The sequence below is a fragment of the Oreochromis aureus genome, linkage group 3, assembly GCF_013358895.1.
Source record: "Oreochromis aureus strain Israel breed Guangdong linkage group 3, ZZ_aureus, whole genome shotgun sequence".
Classification (NCBI taxonomy): domain Eukaryota; kingdom Metazoa; phylum Chordata; class Actinopteri; order Cichliformes; family Cichlidae; genus Oreochromis; species Oreochromis aureus.
The window spans coordinates 52,306,484-52,312,660 of NC_052944.1; the positions used below are offsets into that span (position 1 = coordinate 52,306,484).

Consider the following 6,177-nt stretch of genomic DNA (forward strand, 5'->3'; position numbering starts at 1 on the left):
TCCCCCCGCTTCAGGACACCTACACCAGGAGATGCCGGACTAGAGCAACGCAGATACTGAAGGACCCGTCCCATCCTGGCAACAAACTGTTCCAACTTCTGCAATCTGGTAGAAGGTTCCGCATCATCCGGGCAAGGACAGAGAGACTCAAGAGGAGCTTCTATCCACACACACACACACACACACACACACACACACCCACCCGCCCTCTCACATCATCTATAACTGACTGAGACAGGACTCTCTTCCAGACACTCTAAACCCAGGCACAATGTACATTTCAAATTCCTTTAACTTTAAATATGTTTATATTGTCTATTCTGTAAAATAGTCAGATGTCTATTCTTATTAATGTACAGAATTCACCTGCTTGCTGCTACTACTGCACATTCACCCAATGTATATACTATATATATATATATATAATGTTATTCCTCTACCGCCCCCCCCCCCCTTTTTGCACATGTCGAGGAGCGTGTCAGGATACATTTCACTGTGTGTTATACTTGTATAACTATGCATGTGACAAATAAAGAACCTTGAACCTTGAACCTTGAAACCAACTTTAGTATTTGGGAAATCTGGATGGATAACAAGAGCTTTTCCTTACTTCACTTAAATGAGAGATAATAGCAGGTGACTCACTTAACAGTGACATAACTGACATCAAGTTTCTCCATCATTAAGTGCTTTGACCTCAAGCACTCCAGTCCTTAGTATTAATAGTGACTTTGATAATATATCCTTCCCGTATATGATGGTGGAGCTGTTGTGGCTGCTTGACGGCTGCTGTGGATCTCCTGTTGGTAGAGATCAGTTAGTGTTCCTCTTTTTTGCTAATAGAATTCATCACAGCTGTAAAAACTACAGTCACTTTTGTACCATCTGGCTGTACAAACATGCTGATGAATGTAAGGATTCCCAATCATGCTTCAGTAAGAAAACTTAGGTGTGATGCACATGTAGTAACCTTGGGTGACAAAGATTTACCTCTTTTAGTTTTTCCTCAGTTTTTCTTCTTCTTGTTCTTGAGCATCTTTACCAGCTACAAGTCAGGAGAGAAATAAGGAAAAAAGATCACAGCTATTAACTGAAACACGTTTTTGGAGGAAAAAATAATTTTGGTAAAGAACTTCCAGATTTGCAGTATATTTTCCACACTTCACTAAAGCTCCAGTTACAGCTCCACTTTACTTAAATATAACTGGCCTCATGTAAATGAAAACTCCAAAGAAACATCGAATTTCCATTGAACTCCTCCAAACAATAGTTTAAACTCTTGTCTGTTTATAATTTCTGTTTTATTACAGTGTACCGTATTTTTCAGGCCATATGGCGCACCGGATTATAAGGCACATTAACGAAACAGCCAGATAAATCAAACTTCACTCAACTCATTCCTCTTGCTTCCTCCACTTCCGTACCATTGATTCATTAATGTTGTAGCACATCATTATATACCAGCTAGTCCAACTTCAGTAACCCTACAAACGTCACTGCTGTTTAGTTTTCTGCCTTCATTTATGTTGGAAGTGATAGCAGAGCTGTACGTTTTATTTTTTTCAGAAATCTCTCAGTCAGAACATGCTATATCATTTTTAGGTGGAAACTAGCGAGCTAACTTCCTGCTAACTTCTAACTCTCTTAAATTTAATAAATTCTATTTTCATGGATGCCTGGATGTTAAACTTAATTGTTACACCTGGTAAAGCAGCAACGCTGATCATTTTATTGAAGATGCAAGAATTTAGACATTTTTTACTCTCAGTGATGCTGCAGTGATCGTTTGACTTTGGGACCTGAAGTGGACGGAGTTTTGGACCCAGATTACTCTGCGAAGCTACTGACTACGGTAGCCGTAATGCTCCGACAATCCATCAAGCGGTGCGGCTTCATAGCTTACCAAAGTCATACTAATACATTTTTTGACAGATTTGAGCGTGGTGTACCACATAAAATCGGTTTGAGGTCAGTAAGCACAACCAGAATTCATACATAAGGCGCACTGGATTATAAGGCACACTGACGATTTTTGAGAAAATTAAAGGATTTTAGCGCGCCTTATAGTGCGGAAAACGTGGTAGTTGTAGGATGGTTTAGTTTCTCATGATTGTTTTCATGCATGCTTCAAGTTGTCATTTCAGTATCTGTATCATACAAAGAGAGATGACAGGGAAACATCACAGTAACCTGTTGGAAACTTTTTGGGTGAGCTTGGGAAACGATATTTAACCGAGAGGGTTACTGGGGGTTAAATGGATCCAGTTTAAAGGTTCACAAATCTAATGTTCAGTCGTCACCTTCGGCTTAGACAAAAACACTGAGAGTGCACTCAGAGATAAAATAATGAACTGGAATTAAAATGTTTATTTTACTGATCTGTGTGCTAAATATCCAAGGTAATGATTTTCAGCATTTGTCTTTTTTTGAAGCATTATTGCATTTTGCTTTTATATTTTTTATGCTTATAAGGAAATTCAGGAGGATTATAACAGAAAAATGAAGTAACTGATTTCTGTTTTTTTTAGGTTTAAGTCAGAATACTTTTTCTACAACAGCAGGTGAAAGGACACATGATTGCTCTTTTATAAGACATAATATAACAATACAATTGCAACTTGCAAACAAAAAAAACTAAAATGAGCTTAAATATAAATTAAATGTTTATATTTATATAATATTTAAATATTAATTCAAATATAAAGTGTTTGATGGTGTTTTTAATTTTCATGTTTGAAAACAGTGAGGACAAACTTGAGCTTCACTAAGGCTACGTTCACACTGCAGGTCTTAATGCTCAATTCCCATTTTTTTTAATCAAATCCGATTTTTTTTGTCTGGTTGTTCACACTACAAATAAAATGTGACAGCAAACACGCTCTAGTGTGATCCCTCAAAGCGGCCACACACAACGCGCTCTGTTCAGACCCAGACCAAACGGTATTGTTTGACTGATGGCCTTAATATAAAGACTTGTTTCGGAATTTATGTTTCCCAATTTTGCTTTAAGTTATAAAGTTGTAAAGTTATTTTGTTATTTACATATGGCCTAAAAATTATCCTTATTGCTGTTTTAGAGAGGAGCGGTGCTTCAAAGGATAGTTGCAGATTTCTGTCAGAATCTGCAGATTATACAGTACAAATAAAATGTTCATGTTGTCTTCCCAACAGTTTCACTGACATCTACACTGGATGGCCAGGAAGCGTTCACGATGTCTTCTCGGGTGCTTCTCCGGCGCTGATAATTGGCATCTGTCTTGTGTCATTGACGTAAAAGATGGATTTAATGTGACATGACCATTCAAACAGCAGTCGCTTTCTAAAACATCAGATATGTATCGGATTCAGTACCACATACGAAAGTGACCCAGATCGGATTTGAAAATATCAGATTTGTGCCGTTCACACTGTCATACCGTGATCGGATACGGGTCGCATAGGGTCAAAAAAGTCGGATTTGATGCGCTTTCACCTGCAGTGTGAACGTAGCCTAACAGTTATTTGGTGTCTGAGGTTTGTTCTCATTTGTGATTGTAACCTGAACACGTAGAAAAGAGAGATAACAGCAGGTGATTGACTTGGGTGACAAAGATTTACCTCATTGAGATTTTTCTCAGTTTTCTTCTTCTCGTCCTCGAGCTGGTTTATCAACTAAAAGACAGAAGAGAGATGAAGAGAAAGATCAACTGAAATATGTTTTTGTGCTGGAAAATTTATTTTTGTGAAGAAATTCCAAATTTGCAGTTTATACAAAGAGATAAAAGAGATGACAGCAGCGAACTGCTTTGGGTTAAAGATTTACCTTTTTGAGTTTTTTCTGTTTCTTCATTCCTCTTCTTGTCAGCCTGGAACATCTTTCCCAAATAGCAGACAGGAGAGAAATGAACAAAAAAGTATATTTTTTAAATAGAAATATTATTCTAAAAATGAAAATATTTCTAAAAATGAAAATAATTAATTTTGCAATATCCTAATGTATTGAGATCAGTTTATTTATTAATGCAGTAAAATAGACATGAATCTTAATATAACCACCAGTCAAAGGTTTTAGGACACACGTCATTTTTAAATGATTCTGTCCATGGTCCTGGGTCGTTGACCCAGCGTTTTGTGTTTCATTTTGGTTTCATCTTGTGTTTGGTGTTTTTCTGATTTTGTATTTATTCTTTGGGTTAGGTGGTCGCGTTTATTACCTGTGTCTCCGCTCTGTGCTCCGTTCGGGTCCCTGCGTTTTGTGTTGTAAAACAGTCAATGTGTTTCCGGTTTTACTTTGTAGGTCTGCTTCTCGTTATGTCCATTAGTGTCAGCTGTGTCCACCCCTGCGTGTCATCTCCTCATTACCTGGTGTGTATTTATAGTGTGTGTTGGCTTCTGCTTGTCGTCGGATCGTCTGTGTTTCTTTGTGTAACTACGTCTCTCTGCATTCTCTGTTCTCCGTCCCATGTTCAGGTCTGTTCTTTAGTTTCCTCCAGTTTAGGTCTCGGTTAGCTACCCACCCTGCTTTGCCTGTTTTCGTCACTGCCACTTCTGTAAATAAACATCACTCTCATCACCAGTCAACTGCCTACATTTTGGGTCCTTTTCCTCCTACACCACACGGCTCACCCGCCAGCCGTGACAGATTCATTGACATTTAATGAGCTCCTTGATTATTAAAGACCATATCTAAATTGCGAGCTATAGTCTCCTCCTCTGAAATAGAGAAAATTGTTCATGCATTTGTATCATCAGCACTTAGATTATTGTGATGTCTTCTTTACAGGCATAGATAAATCATCTCTGTCATGCCTCCAAGCAATACAGACTGCTGCAACCAGACTCCTGATACACTCACATTACCCGTATTTTATTTCCTTTACATTGGCTCCCAGTTCATTTTAGAATTTGCTATAAAATTCTCACACTTAGATACACAGCACTAAATGGAAAGCGCCATTTAGCTGATGCTATGGAGTTTAAAAACAAATAAACAGTCAAAAACTTTTGTGTTTAATCAGGCCTTCTGCTAATATTCTTTTTTGTTTGTTTCTTTATCTTAAATTCTGTTTTTATTATGATTCTTTGTTTATATTGTATTGTAACTGTTGTTCAGAGCATTGTGTTCGTTATGTCTGTGAAAGCCCTATAAATAAACTTTACTTACAGTAAGTAATTAAAGGGAAAGGTTGACATAAACTCCAGCAGTGGTTGTTTATAGGCTGAGGCCACAGTGAGTGTGACTCTGCACAGGAAGAAGAAGCTCTCAAATACTTCATATGTATTTCAGCCTGATGCTCAGTCAACTAGACAACATGGCAGTTACAACTCTGTGCTTCAGGATAAGTAAGTAGTCTCAGGTTTCTGTATGAGTTAATATGGCTAGTAGATTATTTTGAACGAAAACCATCACAGATTTATTTTTTCTTTGTTTTTCAAGTGATGGTTGAATTTATTCTGCTGGGAATACAAGTTCAGAAAAGCTGTACTTGGGATCAGGGTGAGTTTATTTTTTTATGTGTTAATTTATTTAGAAATCATTCATTCTTGTTATATAAACAATGTAAAGAACTAGCCAAAAGATTTTCTGTATATGCTTACAATATAATTTATGATCCTCCATTTTACCTTTTTCATAACAATATTTAATTGCTGACTTTAAGGTAAAGTGATTTATTAATGTTGGATTACTAATTTATACCAGACTGGGTAACTAATAAATTCTTAATTTCAGATGTCTCTGTCCCTCGTGTTACTCCAAACAGACTGCAGCACTTTGAATATGAATCTGTGTCTTTGCATTGTGATGGCTCCACTCAGCTGAGAGGGTTTAGGAATAATGAAGCGTTTCATCCAACATGTGGTGTAAAGAAGACATCATCAGGGTCCTCCTGTCTGTATGATAAAGTCTATCAACTAGACAGTGGAGAGTACTGGTGCGAGGCTGAAGGAGGAGAGCGAAGTAATACTGTTAACATCACAGTCACAGGTATGTGTATCATATCTGATTTATATTGCAAAAGCAACTTTTTTTAATTCATTTATTTATTTTTATATAATATGTCTGTTTATTTGTGAAAAGAAATTGTTATGCATATTAGTGGTAGTGTATTTTACTTTTTATCACACTAGAATTTTCCATTATCGTTCTAGATTATCACCAGGAATGCACATAAAAAACTGTTTTTTTGTCATATTTTT

The 6,177-nt window shown here is 36.9% G+C and overlaps 1 long non-coding RNA gene across 1 annotated transcript; it reads right to left on the reverse strand.

The window, feature by feature from the left end:
- Positions 1-650: 650 nt before the first annotated feature.
- LOC120437967 lies at positions 651-4,280 on the reverse strand. The gene is made up of 5 exons (XR_005611543.1): positions 4,194-4,280; positions 3,803-3,854; positions 3,598-3,651; positions 991-1,045; positions 651-800 (listed from the first exon to the last, which is right to left on the reverse strand). It is a non-coding gene; the product is annotated as an uncharacterized LOC120437967 (long non-coding RNA).
- Positions 4,281-6,177: the final 1,897 nt, after the last annotated feature.